Source organism: Ovis canadensis, chromosome 5, assembly GCF_042477335.2.
Source record: "Ovis canadensis isolate MfBH-ARS-UI-01 breed Bighorn chromosome 5, ARS-UI_OviCan_v2, whole genome shotgun sequence".
Lineage (NCBI taxonomy): Eukaryota > Metazoa > Chordata > Mammalia > Artiodactyla > Bovidae > Ovis > Ovis canadensis.
In genome coordinates, this window is record NC_091249.1 from 98093443 (window position 1) to 98112019 (window position 18577).

Below are 18577 nucleotides of genomic sequence, written 5' to 3' on the forward strand. Positions count from 1 at the left end.
ATGTATGTATGTATCTATATATATCTATATGAATAAGTTTTCTTTACACCTGGAGAATAGCACGGCATTATAAATTGAGTATAGTTCAACACACATTTTAAAATCTCCTGAGTAATTGCCATCTGTAGACAGAAAAAAAAATTGCATTAGATTCTCTAAATATCTTATCTCTTTAATCTTCATAATAAACCTTCAAGGAAGCTATTTCTCTCTACAGTAGATCAGAGAAGTTTGTAGTTAACCAGTTATGAAATAAAGCTAGATTTTCCCTAAAGAAATTTACTGTAAGAGAACTAGCTTTTTTCATTTAAACATCAGGGGAAAATGATTCAACAAAATGTAATTTTAATACAAGATATTTTTACACAGATGACAAACCTTTTCTTCAATTACCTTGCTATTCAAAGAAATGCTGTATACTCTCTAAGAATCAATACTTTTTATAACATAAGGGTACCTTTTATTAACTGTAAAATAAGGATCATTCAACAAAAGATTCAGTTTCCTCATATCTCTCTAACTACAATACTGAAATCAACACAAATATACATAAATGCATTCATATATAAGTGTGTATCTTTATATCTCCTTTCTTAAGTTTAAAGTTATAAAGACAAATTTTGCTATGTATTAGTTTGTTGTTTTTCAATTTAGACTTCTGTGTTATTATACAGTTGACTTGAACAACTTGGGGGTTAAGGGCACTGACCCTGAGCTGTTGAAAATCCACATGTAAATGTACAGATTATATAGTACTGTAGCATGTATTTATTGAAAAAACTCACATAAAACTGGACCTGCACAACTCAGACCTCTGCTGTTCAAAAATCAGATGTATTATTATATTAAAAATTTCTATGCTGTAAACCAAACATTCACCATGGAATTCTGTGCACATAGAATAACATCTCTTTGGTTCAGATAACTTGATAGACTCCTACCTTGTATATGTATCTCCTTATTTGTTTAACTTCAGTTGAAATGTAAGAATATAAACTACTATGAAATGAGTGTATTAAACAAATAAGGTAGTAAATTTTCACAGACAACTACAGCGTTACCATAAACTGACTATATAATAAAACCTAGTAAAACTTTTAAAATAAACAAACCAAAAAAACATCCAGGGTAATTTAGAAATAAACAGTAGGCTAAAACAAGCCTGAATATTAAATATGAGTAGGAAAATATGTAATTACATCCATGAATATACTGCATATTAATCAAGTATAAACTTAATAGCTTTTTAGTACATATTGATTCAGGATATATTTAATGACCCAAGAACAAGTTGACTCAAATTACTACTTAATATGTAGCTAACCCTTGGCATTTAATTAACTATCTTTCTTAAACTGTATATGCCAAGAGTTATTTAGGAAGAATATTGATGGAGTATAATAGATGTATTTAAAAGGGTGAAGAATAAATATATTCAGAAAAATGTGGATATTCTATACAGATAACCCATGCACTGTTTCAAAATATATGAATATATAATTTTCAAAATATATAATTTACATAGAATGCATATAAAAATGAAAAATGTAGTAAAACTATAAGACATGAAGCTCTTTTAGCCAAACATTATTATTATTTGTCAAATTTTTCATAGATGTATAGAAATGCTTCCAGTTTCTACATGTTGATTATATATGCTGCAACTTTACTGAATTAATTGGTTAGTTCTGATAGTGTTTTGGTTGAGTTTTTAGGATTTTCTATATATAAGATAATATCATCTGCAAATAATAGTAATTTTACTGCTTTCTTTTGATTTGTATGTTTTTTTTTCTTATTTTAACTAATTATTTGCTCTACCTGGGATTTTAGTATTATGTTAAATAAGAGTGATGAGTGGTCATTCTTGTCTTGTTCTTGATATTAGAAATGAAGTTTTAATCTTCACTATTGAGCATAATGATAGCCATGTGTTCCTTATATATGGAATTTGTTAAAGGTTTTTAATCATGAAAGAATGTTGTATTTTGTCAAATGCTTTTTCTGTCCCTGTGAGATAATTGCATGTTTTAAAAAAAACTTTCATTCTGTTAATGTGGTATATCACATGTATTGATTTGTATCCCAGGGATAAATCTCTCTTGGTCATGGTTATAATTCTTTTAAGGTATTGCTCAATTTCATTTGCTAATATTTTATTAAGAGCTTTTGCATCTATGTTTGTCAGATAGAATGGTCTATAGTTTTCTTTTCTAGTAGTGTATTTTTCTGACTTTGGTATCAGGATAATGGTCTTCTCAATGAGTTAGGAAGTGATCGCTTCTCTTCAAATTTTGGAAGAGTTTGAGAAGTGTAGCATTGATTCTTCATAAATGTTTCACAGAATTCACCAGTGAAGCCATTTAGTCCTGGACTTTTTCTGTGTTGGGAGTTTTTGATTACTAGTCATATCTCCTTACTTATTATTGGTATTACAGATTTTCTATTTCTTACTGATTCAGTCTTCATAGTAGCCATGTTTCTAGGAATATATTCATTCACTTCTGGGTTATCCAAGATGTTGGCATAAAAATATACACAGTATTCTCTTATGATCCTATGTATTTCTGTGATATCAGTTGTAAGGTCTCCTCTTTTATTTCTGAATTTGAGTCTTTTTTCTTAGTCTAGCTAAATTTTTGTAAATTTTGTAAATTTGTATATTTTGATAAATTGTTACCATTATCAGTGAGCTTTACAGTATATTTATATATTTTTCAATTGTGAGTTAGTGCTCCTTTTACTTCCATTCAAAGGACTCCCATTAGCATTTCTTGTAAGGCAGGTAGCAATAAACATCCTCAGCTTTGTTGAGTATACTTTTAGTTGACTGTTGTTTTCCTTCAACATTTTACAATAAGTCTACTCTCCTGAAAGGTTTCTATTGAAATATCTACACAGAATCTTAAGGGAGTCCCTCTGTATGCAATTTGTCTATTTCCTCTTACTGTTCTTAAAACTATTTCTTTGTCTTTGACTTTTGACAGCTTAATTCTGATGTGTGTTGTTGTTTTTCAGTTGCTCAGTTGTGTCCAAATCATTGCAACCTCATGGACTGCAACAGCCAAGGACTCTCTGTCCTTTACTATCTCCCAGGGCCTGCTCAAATTCATGTCCATTGAGTCAACGATGCCATCCAACCATCTAATCCTCTGCCTCCCTCTTCTCAGCTGCTCTCAGTCTTTCCCAACATCAGGACAGTTCCAAGGGTTGGCTCTTTGCATCATGTGGCCAAAGTATTAGATCTTCAGTCTCAGCAAGAGTCCTTCCAATGAATACTCAGGGTTGATTTCCTTTGGAATGATGGTATGATTTTCTTGATGACCAAGGGACTCTCAAGAGTCTTCTCTAGCACCACAATTTGAAAGCATCAATTATTCACCACTCAGCCTTCTTTATGGTCCAACTCTCACATCCATGCATGACACTAGAAAGACCATAGCTTTGACTATACAGACCTTTGTCAGAAAAGTTCTGTCTCTGTTTTTTAATATGTTGTCTAGGTGACTTTTTCTTCCAAGGAGCAAACATCTTTTAATTTAATGGCTGCAGTCACCATCCGCAGTGATGTAGGAGTCACAGAAAATAAAATCTGTCACTGTTTCCATTGTTTTCCCACCTATTTGCCATGGAATGATGGGACCAGATGTCATGATCTTCATTTTTTGAATATTGAGTTTTAAGCCAGCTTTTTCACTCTCTCCTTTCACCATCATGAAGAGGCTCTTTAATTGCTCTTTGCTTTCTGCCATTATGGTGGTGTCATCTGCATATCTAAGTCGATGATATTTCTCCCAGCAATCTTGATTCCAGCTTGTGCTTCATCCAGCTCAGCATTTTGCATGATGTACTCTGCATTTAAGTTAAACAAGCAGGGTCAAAATATACAGCCTTGATGTACTCCTTTCCCAATTTTGAACCAGTCCATTGTTCCATGTCTGGTTCTAACTCTTGCTCTTGACCTGCATACAGGTTTCTAAGGAGAGGAGGTACGGTGGTCTAGTATACATATCTCTTTAAGAATTTTCCACAATATGTTGTGATCTACACAGTCAAAGGCTTTAGTGTAGTCAGTTAAGCAAAAGTAGATGCTTTTTTTGAATACTCTTACATTTTCTATGATCCAATAGATATTGGCAATTTGATCTCTGGTTCCTCTACCTTTTCTAAATCCAGCTTGTACATCTGGAACTTCTCACTTCATGTACTGCTAAAGCTTAGTTTGAATGATTTTGACCATTACCTAGCTAGCATGTAAAATGTGAGCAATTGTTTGGTAGTTTGAACATTCTTTGGTGTTACCTTTTTTTAGGATTGGAATGAAAACTGAACTTTTCCAACCCTGTGGCCATTTTGACTTTTCAAAATTTGCTGTCATATTGAGTGCAGCACTTTAACAGTATCATCTTTCAAGATTTAAAATAGATCTGCTGGAATTCCATCACCTCCACTAGCTTTGTTCATACTGGTGCTCCCTAAAACCCACTTGACTTCACACTCCAAGATGTCCAGCTCTAGGTGTGTAATTACACCATCATGGATATCCGGGTCCTTAAGACCTTTTGATACAGTTTTTCTGTGTTAGTCTTACCAGATCATCTTAGTATCTTTTGCTTCTGTTAGGTCCATATCTTTTCTGTCCTTTATTGTGCTCACCTTTGCATGAAATTTTCCACTGGTATATCCAGTTTTCTTGAAGAGGTCTCCAGTCTATCCCATTCAATTTTTTCTATTTCTTTGCATTGTTCACTTAAGAAGACTTTCTTACCTCTCCTTGCTATTCTTTGTAACTCTGCTTTCAGATGGGTGTCTCTTTCCTTTTCTCCTTTGCATGTCACTCTCTTCTTTTCTCAACTATTTGTAAGGCCTTCACAGATAACCATTTTGCCCTGTTGCATTTCTTTTTCTTGGAGATGATTTTGGTCACTGTTTATTGTACAGTGTTGCAAAGTTCCATCCATAGTTCTTCAGGTACTCTATCAGATGTAATCCCTTGAATCTATTTGTCACTTCCACTGTATAATCATAAGTGATTTCATTTAGGTCATACATCAATGGCTATTGGTTTTCCCTACGTTCTTCAATTTAAGTCTGAATTTTGCAATAAGGAGTTCATGATCTGAGTCACAGTCAGCTCCCAGTCTTTTTTTGGTGACTGTATAGAGCTTCTGCATCTGTCTATGGGATTTTACAGGCAAGGATATTAGAATGGTTATTAGATAGAATGGTTATTATCCATTAGAATGGATATTAGAATGCCGTTTCCTACTCTATTGAAACTGCATCTCTTATGTCTCTTGCATTGGCAGGTGGATTCTTTACAATTAGTGCTGCCCAGGAAACCCATAATGTGTCTTGGTGCAGTCCTATTCATATTCAACTTATTTGAGATCCTTTGGGCCTCATGGATTCGTATGCCCATTTCTCCTCCCAGATTCAAGAAGTTTCCAGTCACTACTGCTTTAAATATACTTAATGTCCCTTTTTCTTCTCCTTCTGGAATTCCCATAATGCAAATATTATTCATTTTTACTGTATTCCATAATATCTTTGCACATTTCAGGTGATGCTAGTGGTAAAGAATCTGCCTGATGATGCAAGAGACACAAGAAATGCTAGTTTGATCTCTTATTTGGGAAGATCCCCTGAAGTAAGAAATGGCAACCCACTCCAGTATTCTTGCCTGGAAATTTCCATGTATAGAGGAGCCTGGCTAGCTACTGTCCATGGGGCCACAGAGAGTTGGATATGACTGAGCAACTGAGCACACACATTATTTGTCTTTGGAATTTCTTCACTCTTTTTCATTCTTTTTGCTCCTCTGACTGGGTCATTTCCAATGTGCTATCCTCCAGGTGAGTGATTCTTTCTTCATGCTGAATCTACTCTTGAAATTCTCTATTATGCAGTTATTATTCTTTCTAACTCTAAAATTTCTTGTTTTCTTTTTTATGGTTATCATTTCCTTATGAATTTCTCATTTTGTTCATGAATTGATTTCCTATTTTTATTTAATTGTCTGTCTGTATTTTCTTGTAGTCCACTAAAGTTTCTTAAAATGATTGTTCTGAATTCTTTATCATAGCTCTCCACTTCTAAGAATGAAATGCTGGAGCTTTATTAGTTTCCTTTGGTGGTATCATATCTCTCTGATATTTTGTGATCCTTGATTCCTTAAATTGATTTCTGTGCATTTGAGTAATCATGCCTCTCTGCCAGACTGTATATATTTGCTTTGGCAGAGACAGATCTTCACCCCTCTGGTCAGTCTGTGGTTTCTGGGTATGTCTGCTGGTAATGTCCTTAGGCAGGTGGGGCCTGCTATTTTGGTATACTTTGGGGCAAAGCAACTATTTGAACTCAGAGGATGGAGATGAGGGAGCATGTTATCGGCTAAAAAAAATTGGATAGGACTGCTAGCTTGGTTACCTAGTCAAGTGAGACTGTAGGTTAGGAGCCACAGATTGTCTGGATTATCTGGTCAGGACTACGAGAAGGCTTGGATTAGGTATTTTATTCAGTAATGGATGGGGCTCTTAATTAGCTTCCCTTCCCTGGCAGGGCAGCAGGATGGGACCCAGGGCCTATATAAAATCAGGCCAGAAATTACACTGAATTTCCTGATTATGTGGGACCACCAGTTTTGTTCTGCAAATGCAGAAGCCACAGGCTGTGCCCATGTTCAACTGCCACTGTACATAGGCATGTTGAATGGACTGTGCAGCTTTCTGTGTGTTCTAGTTAGTTTCCCTGCAGGCAGACTGAAGGCTGTATTCAGCAATGGACAGAGCTATAAATTAGACTTCCTGAATGGGCCTAGTGAGAGAATCAGTCCTAAAGTTGGTAAAGCCCTTTGTTGTCTAACTCATGTTGACCTCACTCCAAGTTCCTCTTTCTTTGCTTTGTCAACTGTTGGGTAGAGCTTTCTCATGCTGCTGGGTAGAGCTTTCCAGAGTTATCTCCAAATCTTCTAGGCAGATGAGGTTTGAAAGTCTTCTTTACAGTGGGTGGGGTTGTGATTGAATTCATTGCCTGGGTGTGGGCAAACAGGCTCTAAGGTTGGCAGAACTCCTTAATTGAGGATCCAAATCAAGCAAATCTGTACCCAGCAAAGTTCTATGCTCAGACAGAGTGTAGCCCTGCTTTGGTTCTGCAGATGAGCAAAGCCATTGGTTAGGATTACTGTTTGGCCACTGCAGGTACAAACTCAGTCAATGAAGATCCATATGCTGGCTATTGCAAGACCCTCCCCCTTCTTCATCACAGGAAGATTCTCAGAGTTTGAGTGCTGCAATTCTCTTTGTGGTACAAGATCAGAGTATCAGTTCAGTTCAGTCACTCAGTCATATCCGACTCTTTGCAACCCCATGAATTGCAGCATGCCAGGCCTCCCTGTCCATTACCAACTCCCAGAGTTCACCCAGACTCACGTCCATTGAGTCAGTGATGCCATCCAACCATCTCATCCTCTGTCATCTCCTTCTCCTCCTGCCCCCAATCCCTCCCAGCATCAGAGTCTTTTCAATGAGTCAGCTCTTCGCATGAGGTGGCCAAAGTACTGGAGTTTCAGCTTTAGCATCATTACTTCCAAAGAAATCCCAGGGCTGATCTCCTTCATAATGGACTGGTTGAATCTCCTTGCAGTCCAAGGGACTCTCAAGAGTCTTCTCCAGCACCACAGTTCAAAAGCATCAATTCTTCGGCGCTCAGCCTTCTTCACAGTCCAACTCTCACATCCATACATGACTACTGGAAAAACCATAGCCTTGACTAGACAGACCTTAGTTGGCAAAGTAATATCTCTGCTTTTGAATATGCTATCTAGGTTGGTCATAACTTTTCTTCCAAGGAGTAAGTGTCTTTTAATTTCATGGCTGCAGTCACTATCTGCAGTGATTTTGGAGCCCCCCAAAATAAAGTCTGACACTATTTCCACTGTTTCCCCATCTATTTCCCATGAAGTGATGGGACCGGATGCCATGATCTTCGTTTTCTGAATGTTGAGCTTTAAGCCAACTTTTTTACTCTCCTCTTTCACTTTCATCAAGAGGATTTTTAGTTCCTCTTCACTTTCTGCCATAAGGGAGGTGTCATCTGCATATCTGAGGTTATTGATATTTCTCCTGGCAATCTTGATTCCAACTTGTGTTTCTTCCAGTCCAGCATTTCTCATGATGTACTCTGCATATAAGTTAAATAAGCAAGGTGACAATATACAGCCTTGATGTACTCCTTTTCCTATTTAGAACCAGTCTGTTGTTCCATGTCCAGGTCTAACTGTTGCTTCCTGATCTGCATACAGATTTCTCAAGAGGCAGGTCAGGTGGTCTGGTATTCCCATCTCTTTCAGAATTTTCAACGGTTTATTGTGATCCATGCAGTCAAAGGCTTTTGCATAGTCAATAAAGCAGAAATAGATGTTTTTCTGGAACTCTCTTGCTTTTTCAGAGTATAGACACTTGCAAAGTAACCCACAATGCTACAATATCTAGTTGTTCCCATTGGCCCTCTTTTCCCAGTGGAGGAACCAGAGGTTCAGGGGAAGCCTCTTTATATGTTGCTGTACTGGCCTGGAAGAGAGGCAGTGTGTTCAAGTGTAGCCCTCTTCTCTTTCCTGCTAAAGCAGTCTGTCTTTTTTTTTTTTTTTAAATGCAGGATGGCAGGATGGGTGGAATGCATGTATACCCAGGGCCAATTCATGTTGATGTATGGCAAAAAGAATTACAATATTGTAAAGTAATTATCCTCCAATTAAAATAAATTAATTAATTTTTAAGAAAGCAATATCTTAATCTCTTTGGTGAGTGGGAATGATTTAGCCTCAATACAATGTTCTAGAATTCTCAGAGTGGTGTCTTGTTCTTGGTAGTTGTTAGTTCTGCTTGTGAGCAGGAGCAAAGTCAGAAGCAACTTATGTCACCACCTTGGTGAGGATATTCATTATAAAAGTTAGTAATTAGGAGAGTATATTATTGGCACAGGTATAGACAAATATACAAATGCTTAGACGAGAGAGCCTAGAAACATATGTATGCTTGTATGGGCACTTGCTTTATAACAAAGTTAGCATGGCTAAAAAGAAGAGAGAGAACTAAATTGTCAACTGTTTTGTAATCGGCTATCCCTATGGGAGTCAGGTGGGGATAGTTTAAGTGAATGCCTTTCTCTTTCCTACATAAAACTCAATTACAAGTGGACTATAACTGAAAGGCAAGACATTAAAAATATTAAAATAAAATACAAGATGATATCTTCATATGTTCAGTGAAGATAAATAATTTTAAAATAGTAAATCAATCATAGAGGGAAAGAGACATAGTTAGCCTTATTAATACTAAAAAATTTCATGAAAGGCTTTCATTGAAAAATTAGATATGTTCATTGGGTAATAATATGGAGATGATATTTGCAGCACATACGTTTAGAAAAAGAAAGGTACAAATGATTGAGTCAGATAGCAAAATCTGAAAAAAAAAAAAAAAGATAAAATGATTACCTTCTAAAAGAGATGTTTCACACAGAAGAAATGTAAATGACCTAATTCACATACATACTACTTTTCACAAGTCGAACAGTTAAGATGAAATATTTGGGGTGTAGAGCACCTGGATCACTCAAACATTACACAGAATGGGTGGGGATAAATAGCCATTTAAGTTGAAGATAAACATTTTCTGTGATCCTAGATTTCATTTCTAGGTATGCATTCTATAGAAAATTGTGATTACTCATAGTTTGTCTTTCTAATACTATGTCCAGTTAATCTGGATTATCTAATTTTTTCACATACAATTGTGCATAGTATTCCCTAATAGTTGTTTAAATATTGTTTTAGCCACATTGCCAAGCATTTTTTAAATGCACCTTTGATTTCTATTTTGCCTTAATGACTGCACTTTAATATAGTGTTATTTAATTTGTGGCTATCTCACTTTTTTCCTAATGTTGCTGATTCCTAATTTTATTCCATCATGGTCAGAGAACATACTTTGTATTATTTGAATATTTTAAAAGTATTGGACCTATTCTTTCTTAAAAACATTCTTTCTGCTTCTGTTTCTATTTCTTCTACTTTTGGACTCTCGTATGTATGTGGTGTGTTTGATGCTGTTCCACTTGCATCTGTGGTTTTGCTTTTACCTTCATTCTTTTTTATCTTCCTGTTTTTCAGACTAAACTCATAACCTATCTTCACGTTTGCTTATCCTTTACCTACCTATTGAAATATGCTTGAGGCCCTTTAGTGATAAAAATGTAAACTTTCAAAAATTCCTTGGATGTTGTGGTCTTACTCTTTCTTCTTTCTGTTTTCTAAGTTTTGCATTCTTTCACCAAGTAACTTGCCTTTCTTAGAGTAGAAAACATTTGTTATTTACCTCTGATCATCAAAAATTAGAATCCTGTTTCTCAGCCATGTTTTATTTTCCACCATAATTTATACCACTTATTGACCATCTTTTCTCTTTCACACATCTGAGTAGCCTAACTTATATACTCTACTCCAGACAACAGTGGCATTAGTTTTTGCAGTTGAAAACTTTCTCTATTCTTTCAATTAATTGTTGGAAAAAGGAGTTTTCAGAAACTGTATTACTTAGTAAAAAAAGATTTTTTCCCAAAAATCAGATTCAAGATGTGACTTAATAATGCACTTAATATTTTGCCATCTATAACCTAGTGGTTATTCCTATTTTAGATACGTAAAGTTGACCCCATGCTTACCATTTTTAATAAAGTGAATCATAAATTAAAATATGAAAAGAATAAAATAAAAAATAAAAATAGCTTTAATAGCTTAAAAGTTAACTGTGAAGTGATGGGAAGCAAGTAATTAGAAAGCAAAGCAAAATAAAAGAAAATGTACAGTGTTATAACTTGAAATTTTTTTTAATTTCTGAATTAAAATATTCGATATATTAAATTAGTGAATTTTAGCTTGATATTTAATCAGTTTTTTAAGATAGGCTATCATAAAATAATTCAGAGATTCTTAACTTGTATTGGTGAAATTGTATAGTGGGATATAGTTCTTCATAATTAAGGTACTGTATATAATTGTATAGTTCACAGGACTTTCATAAACTTAAAAGTTGGAATTATCTAATACTGTTTAATGAAAGAAGAGACTATTCTAGTGTGAAATTATTGTGCTTAGAGTCTGAACAACTGTATTACAATTCTGACAGCACCACTTAAAATCTATAAGCCTTAGTTTTCTCATTTGTACTTCTTTTTATTTGTAGCACATTGAAGATGAATATGTCATAATTCACAGGATTGCTATGAATCTCAAATGAGACACGGATGACAAAGTTGTATTACAAATTATAAAGGCCTTTAAAGTGTAAAGCAAGGGTGGTGTATTATTTTTTCTATAAAGAGTCAGATGGTGAGTATTTTTGAGTTTGTCAGCTTTGAGGCTCTGTCACAATTGTTCAACTCTTTGTTACAGCCCCCAAGCAACTATATACTGTAAACAAAGGCCTAAATGTGTGTGTGTGTGAAAGTCGCTCAGTCATGTCTGACTTTTTGCAACCCCATGAACTATACAGTTCAAGGAATTCTCCAGACCAGTATACTGGAATGGGTAGCCTTTCCCTTCTCCAGGGGATCTTCCCAACCCAGGGATTGAACCGAGGTCTGCTGCATTGCAGGCAGATTCTTTTCCAACTGGGCCACAAGGGAAGCCCAAGAATACTGGAGTGGGTAGCCTATCCCTTCTCCAGCGGATCTTCCCAACCCAGGAATCTCCTGCATTGCAGGTGGATTATTTATCAACTGAGCTATCAGGGAAGCCTACTTCTGATGTAAAGCATTATAAATGTTGATCTACTAAGTTCCTATTGCCTTTTCATACGTTTAGAATACAGAAAAATCAAGTTTTCTGATTCAATCCAATAAATGGTTGACCCTAGCGTGTGTCACACATTGCTTTATGACAATGGTCACAAAACCAAATAAAATGATTCCTACTTTTAAGAAGAACAATGCAGTTGGGAAAATAGCAATGAAAGCAATGATGCAAAGCAGAAGATATGTATAAAATATAATATGTTATATTTAAAATATAATAAGAATATACTGAGACAGGAACCTTTAGTTTTCATTAAATAAACTGAGAGCTAATGGCATAAAAACTGGTCTTTTTCATCTCATCTTTTCAAATATCTCTTTATTTAGTGATTAAAGTAGTATTCATAGATTTTGATAGTCTTTTTTTCTCAGTAAATTTCCCTTTTCAGTCTAATATTTGAAAATATCTATCAGTTCTTAATTTTACAAAATTTCAAAGCTAAATCATTTTGATCTGTTTCTGCTGTGATAGGGTGGTATCTAGTTGTATCATTTCTGTCACCCATGTGATATAAAATTCTAATAGAGGTGATGAACTACTTTATATGCAATAGAAGTAAATACTGACTTTCTACTAGAATGGGAACTACATAATTTTACACATCTGACATAATAAGTATTTCAAGATAATAATGGGAAATTATATTGATGGTGAATAAATAAATTAAGGTGAAAATATGACAAAAATTAATCACATTTATTAGTATTGATTTTGTTACAAACCATTAAAAATTCAAAGGCATACCACAGAAAGTATTAGTTATAGTACTGATTATAATAGAGGTATTTTTCTGAAAACCTTGAAATGACATTGCTTTTAATTCTAGATTTTAAACTAATAGTGCTAGATAAAATGCTGATAGTAAATAGAAAATAAGTGAATAGTAAATTTTAAAAGAGTAAACAAGAAAAATACAACTGTGTTGTAGAGAAAAAATAGATATTTATGTTTAAAGTCAAGAACTTGAGAATAAGCTAGTTAAGTATGCATACAGTTTATTTTTCCTTGCTTTTTGAAAATGTCAAGTAGTTAAATAAAACAACAAAGAAATGAATGTGATTTTTAATCTATACTAGTTCTTTGTAAAAAAGTAACATGTGAAGCCTGAACCTTAATAAAAATCATTATCATGTTGATCTCTTCAAGAAAATTAGAAATACCAAGGGAACATTTCATGCAAAGATGGGTACAATAAAGGACAGAAACAACAAGGACCTAACAGAAGCTGAAGAGATTAAGAAGAGGTGGCAAGAACACACAAAAGAACAGCACAAAAAAAGTCTTAATGATTCAAATAATCTCGATGGGATGGTCACTCACCTAGAGCCAGACATCCTAGAGTGTGAAGTCAAGTGGGCCTTTAGGAGCATTACTACAAAGTTAGTAGAGATGATGGAATGACAGATGAACTATTTCAAATTCTTAGATATGATGCTATTAAAGTGCCACACTCAATATGCCATCAAATTTGGAAAAGTCAGCAATGGCCACAGGACTGGAAAAGGTCAGTTTTCATTCCAATATCAAAGAAGGTAATACCAAGGAACATGCAAACTGCCATACAGTTGAACTCATTTCACAGGCTAGCAAGCTTTAATGTTCAAAACCTTCAAATATGTGAACCGAGAATCTCCAAATATACAAGTTAGGTATTGAAAAGACAGAGGAACCAGAAATCAAATTGGCAACATCTGTTGGATCATAGGAAAAGCAAGAGAATTCCAGAAAAACATCTACTTCTATTTAATTGACCACACAAAAGACTCTGTCTGTGTGGATCACAGGAAACTGTGGAAAATTCTTAAAGAGATGGGAATACCAGACTACCTTACCTGCCTCCTCAGAAACCTGTTTACAGGCCAAGAAGCAACAATTAGAACAGGACATAGAACAATCAATTGGTTCAAAATTGGGAAAGGAGTATGTCAAGGCTGTATATTGTCACCCTGCTTATTTAACTTCTATGCAAAGTACATCATGCAAAATGCCAGACTGGATGAAGAACCAGCTGGAAATGCTTGATGATCTTGACATTTTTGATAAACATACAGCTTTGAAATATCTGCATTGTTACTATATTTATGATAATACAAGGTCCTGAAGCTCAAGTTTCAATATTTTAGCTACCTGATGCGAAGAACTGACTCACTAGAAAAGACACTTACGATTGAAGGCAGGAGGAGAAAGGGACAACAGAGGATAAGGTGGTTGGATGGCATCTCTGACTTGATGGACATGAGTTTGAGCAAGCTCCAGGAGTTGGTGATGGACAGGGAAGCCTGGCATGTTGCAGTCCATGGGGTCGCAAAGAGTCTGACACAGCTGAGGAACTGAACTGCCAATAATACAAATGAAAACGTGTCAATTATTGAGTTTGAATACATATACTAATTTAAACCAGGTAGTTAATGATCCATTCTGCATACTAGAGTACCATGTGTACCCATTGTTGTTTTAGGGCATTAGATTTCTGAAAGAATGCTTTGCAAATGAAGAAGAGCCCCAGAACTTAAAATGTTTTTAAGAGGGAAAGAAAAGCTTATCCAACAAATGTATATGTTGCTGCTTGAGGCTATCTTCACCTTTCTTGAGAGGTCCAATGGGTAAGTTCAGCATTTCTTTGAAGGTATGTTCCAAAATTGTTACACAGGTGGAATCTCTAAGGACAAAAAGTGTATTAAGCAAGACAAGCATCAAAAGCCATGCCTCAGGGAAAATCCAGGGAACTTGGCAAGCCTAACAGAGCTTTAAGCAAGAAAATAAACAAATAGTCAATCCAACTGTAACAATTATTCTTTAAAAAGTGAAGTTAGTCAGAAAGAGAAAGGTATATACTGTTCTAATGCATATATATAGAATCTAGAAGAATAGTACTGAAGAATTTATTTACAGAGCAACAATGGAGAAACAGACATAGAGAATAGACTTATGGACATGGGGAGAGGGGAGGAGAGAGTGAGATGTATGGAAAGAGTAACACGGAAACTTACATTACCATATGTAAAATAGATAGCCAATGGGAATTTGGTGTATGGCTCAGGAAACTCAAATAGGGGCTCTGTATCAACTTAGAGGGGTGGGATGGGGAGGGAGATGAAGGGAGGTTCAAAAGGGAGGGGATATATGTATACCTATGGCTGATCCATGTTGAGATTTGACAGAAAAGAGCAAAATTCTGTAAAGCAATTATCCTTCAATAAAATATAAATTAAAAAATGTGTTTTTGTCTAAAAAAGTCTTTTCTCTGATAGTTTCCATTTTGTTCATATTATATCAGTTGTAAAAAGAGTCTTCTAAGTTGTTTCCATAAGAACTAAATGTAATGCTGCCTTTTATAAATGTTCTATAAGTCCTAATAATATTAAGTATTTTAAAAGCTTGTTCTGGGTATTACCTGTCATTGAGAAGTTCATGGTAAAAAATTGGTTTATAATGCTGTGCAAAATATAATATAATGTGTGAAATTATAGAAACCATAAAAAGTCTAAATAAAAATAGATTTTGAATGTTAATCTTCCTAGTGACCTTCATATAAGGTTGTAGCCTCTGCAATTGTATTGAAAGCTATTTTAAGACTCTATTTATGCTACATAAGATGCAAAAGTCCATATGAGACGTCACTGATCATTTGTGTTAAAATTGATTATGTCCTTTTAGAAGGAAAACTTGAGAAGTTAATTTAAAGTATAGGGGTTTGATCATATCAGTAGTCTGCCTTCTTGAGTTTTTATATAGAAACATCCTATCTGATGGGCTTCCCTGGTGGCTCAGAGGTTAAAGCGTCTGCCTCCAATGCGGGAAACCCGGGTTCGATCCCTGGGTCGGGAAGAGCCCCTGGAGAAGGAAATGGCAACCCACTCGAGTATTCTTGCCTGGAGAATCCCATGGACAGAGGAGCTTGGTAGGCTACAGTCCACGGGGTGACAAAGAGTCGGACACGACTGAGTAACTTCACTTTCACTTTCTTGTCTGATAGTGCACAGCAGTGATCTTCTAGGGAGTTTCAGGAGTTTCAGTTCAGTTCACTTCAGTTCAGTTGCTCAGTTGTGTCCAACTCTTTGCCACCCCATGAATCGCAGCATGCCAGGCCTCCCTGTCCATCACCAACTCCCGGAGCTCACTTAAACTCACGTCCGTCGAGTCGGTGATGCCATCCAGCCATCTTATCCTCTGTCATCCCCTTCTCCTCCTGCTCCTATTCCTCCCAGCATCAGGGTCTTTTCCAGTGAGTCAACTCTTCTCATGAGGTGGCCAAAGTATTGGAGTTTCAGCCTCAGCATCAGTCCTTCCAAAGAAATCCCAAGACTGATCTCCTTTAGGATGGACTGGTTGGATCTCCTTGCAGTCCAAGGGACTCTCAAGAGTCTTCTCCAACACCACAGTTCAAAAGCATCAATTCTTCTCTGCTCAGCTTTCTTCATGGTCCAAATCTCACATCCATACATGACCACTGGAAAAACCAGAGCCTTGGCTAGATGGACCTTTGCTGACAAAGTAATGTCTCTGCTTTTGAATATGATATCTAGGTTAGTCATAACTTTCCTTCCAAGGAGTAAGCATCTTTTAATTTCATGGCTGCAATCACCATCTGCAGTGATTTTGGAGCCTCCCAAAATAAAGTCAGCCACTGTTTCTACTGTTTTCCCATCTATTTTCCATGAAGTGATGGAGCCGGATGCCATGATCTTCGTTTTCTGAATGTTGAGCTTTAAGCCAACTTTTTCACTCTTCTTTTTCACTTTCATCAAGAGGCTTTTTAGTTCCTCTTCACTTTCTGCCATAAGGGTGGTGTCATCTGCATATCTGAGGTTATTGATATTTCTCCTGGCAATCTTGATTCCAGCTTGTGCTCCCTCCAGTCCAGCGTTTCTCAGGATGTACTCTACATATAAGTTAAATACACAGAGTTGACATACTCCTTTTCCTATCTGGAACCATTCTGTTGTTCCATGTCCAGTTCTAACTGTTGTTTCCTGACCTGCATACAGGTTTCTCAGGAGGCAGGTCAGATGGTCTGTTATTCCCATCTCTTTCAGAATTTTCCACAGCTTATTGTGATCCACAAAGTCAAAGGTTTTGGCATAGCCAATAAAGCAGAAATAGATGATTTTCTGGAACTATCTTGCTTTTTTGATGATCCAGAGGATGATAGCAATTTGATCACTAGTTCCTCTGTCTTTTCTAAAACCAGCTTGAACATCTGGAAGTTCACAGTTCACATATTGCTGAAGCCTGGCTTGGAGAATTTTGAGCATTGCTTTACTAGCATAAACCCAGGAAATGGGCATTATGAACTGGTAAAGGTAGTGCCAACACAGCTTAATTCATTGGCAGCTTCTGGTCTTGTATTATATCTGGAGACTTGCCAACCTGTAAAATAGGTTTAAGCAAAAAGTTCCACAAACTGCCTAATAATAGTACAAAAATTCATTCATAAGTCTTCTCTAGTTTTTATTTGATAGTATTTTATGCTGGCCTGACATTCTTTTTTTCTTGATAGTTATTTAGCTTGCATCACCAGTTTACAAAATCAGCCTGATTAGTAAAATTAGAGAACTAGTTTTTTTTTTTCCCTTAAATATCAAGTATGTGTCTATAAATCCAGATAATCATTACTTTAAAAATAAGAAATGTTTTAAAAGCAGATAATAAATGTCCAAAGTATTTTAATTAACTTGATTTTTATTGAAGGATAATTGCTTTACAGAATTTGCTGATTTCTGTCAAACCTCAACATGAATCAGTCATAGGTATACATATATCGTGTCCCTTTTGAACCTCCCTCCCATCTGTCTCTCCATCTCACCCCTCTAGGTTGATACAGAGCCTTTGAGTTTCCTGAGCCATACAGCAAATTCCCATTGACTATTTTACACACGGTAATGTAAGTTTTCATGTTACTCTTTCCATACATCTCACCCTCTCCTCCTCTCTCCCAATGTCCATAAGTCTGTTCTCTATGTCTGTTTCTCCACTGTTGCCTTGTAAGTAAATAGTTCAGTACCATTTTTCTAGATTCCATATATATGTGTTAGAATACGGTATTTATCTTTCTCTTTCTGACTCACTTCATTCTGTATAATAGGTTCTAGGTTCATCCATCCCATTAGAACTGACTCAAATGCGTTCCTTTTATGGCTGAGTAATATTCCATTGTGTATATATACCCCAACTTCTTTATCCATTCATCTGTCAATGGACATCTATGTTGCTTCCATGTTCTAGCTATTATAAATAGTGCTGAAAGGAACAATGGGATACATGTGTCTCTTTCAACTTTGAGGATATCTGATGAATAGTCAGTAGTTGAGCACAGAATACAAGCTATTCAAAAAAGCAATTATTTAAAAGAAAGAAAGAATGAAGTCGCTTAAAGAATCAGTGGTATCTGATTCTTTGCAACTCCATGGACTGTAGCCTACCAGGCTCCTCCGTCCATGGGATTTTCCAGGCAAGAGTACTGGAGTGGGTTGCCATTTCCTTCTCCAGGAGATCTTCCCAACCCAGGGTTTGAACCCAGGTCTCAATTATTTAAAAGCCACTCTTAAAGACCTCCTACACCTATTGCAATAGCTACAATTCAGAAGATTAGATTTTTAGTTTTCCAAAGAGCATTTGAGCAATTTTTAAATGAATCGCTAAATACACAAAATATACCATTCATTGTCCTTACTTAAAAAGACAGACTGTTCACAACTACATGTTCCCTTTTCCCCGTTTCAA